Source organism: Mastomys coucha, chromosome X (genome assembly GCF_008632895.1).
Source record: "Mastomys coucha isolate ucsf_1 chromosome X, UCSF_Mcou_1, whole genome shotgun sequence".
NCBI classification, from domain to species: Eukaryota; Metazoa; Chordata; class Mammalia; order Rodentia; family Muridae; genus Mastomys; species Mastomys coucha.
The window spans coordinates 133,582,249-133,583,617 of record NC_045030.1 but is presented as its reverse complement, the minus strand read 5'-3'; the positions used below and the strand labels follow the sequence as shown (position 1 = coordinate 133,583,617).

Here is a 1,369-nt window from a genome sequence, read left to right as displayed (position 1 = left end):
AGAACATCCAGCCCAAAAGAGATCTCACATGCATCGTTAGATGGCCTCACTGGGCTCGCTACAGACTGCAGCAGCCAAGAGCCATCCTCTAGAAGCGTCTCAAAGTACCTCCTGCCATGAACCTGTTCACCCAGGCCCTGGACAGGCAAACAACTACCCAGCTGCTTAAGCTTGCCAACAAGTACAGGTTAGAGACAAAGCAAGAGAAGAAGCCAAGGCTACTGGCCCATGCTGAGAAGAAAGCTGCTGGCAAAGGGGACGTCCTGACTAAGAGACCACCAGTCCTCCGAGCAGGAGTCTATACAGTCACCACCTTGGTGGAGAACAAGAAGGCTCAGCTGGTGGCAACTGCACATGATGTACACCCCATTGAGCTGGTGGTTTTCCTGCCTGTCCTGTGTCGAAAAATGGGGGTGCCCTACAGCATCATCAAGGGAAAGGCCAGGCTGGGGCACCTGGTCCACAGGAAGATATGCATCCCTGTTGCCTTCACACAGGGAAGACAAAGGTGTTCTGGCTAAGCTGTTTTGGTATACAACAGGGCTGGGGAGATGGCTCAGCGGGTAAAAGCACTGACTGCTCTTCTGAAGGTCCTGAGTTCAAATCCCAACAACCACATGGTGACTCACAACCACCCATAATGAGATCTGACATTCTCTTCTGGTGTGTCTTAAGACAGCTACAGTGTAATTATCTATCATGAATCTGGGCCTGAGTGAGCGGGGCCAACCGGAGTGAACAGGGTTGACCCGAGCGAGCAGAGGTGTGAAACTCAATTCCCAACAACCACATGAAGGCTCACAACCATCTGTACAGCTACAGTGTACTCATATACATAAAATAAATAAATAAAATCATTTTTAAAATGTATACAACAAAATAAAAGAATCAAAGTCTGTTTCTGGTCTAGGGCCCTTCCAGTTCGGTTTCTGAGCTAAGCTATCCATGGGCCAGCACTACAATAGCTGTGAATCAAATCGGTCTCTTCCAGCCAGAAGTGGTCACTTATACCTTAAATCCTGCCTCAACAACAACAATCTGTCTTTTCCACTGCTCAACAAATGAAACCTGTCATGTCCTACTTTGTTCTCTGAGTGGAGGCCTTGTACATATCCACTGTGCTAAAGAGAGGGCAGGACTGCCTGTCCTCTTGGTGGGCAAGGCCATCTAGCATTTGAGGTTTGTAAGTCATAACTGAAGTAGGAATTGCATTTGCTTCAGAGTACTGCAAACAGCTTGTCCATCCTGAAAAGTGCTTGTAAATGTGTGTAGGAAAGGATGAGGCAGACAAGAACTTGAAATCATTTTTATCTTTAGGACTTAAAATTTTTATGTTACCTTTATTTTATATGTATAGATGTTTTTTTTT

At 46.2% G+C, this 1,369-nt stretch overlaps 1 long non-coding RNA gene across 2 annotated transcripts in view; it reads left to right on the top strand.

Annotated features, from left to right (window-relative positions):
• Positions 1 to 1,369, top strand: part of LOC116088908 — a 13,052-nt gene that overhangs the window by 10,188 nt on the left and 1,495 nt on the right. The gene's annotated exons all lie outside the window — the stretch shown is intronic.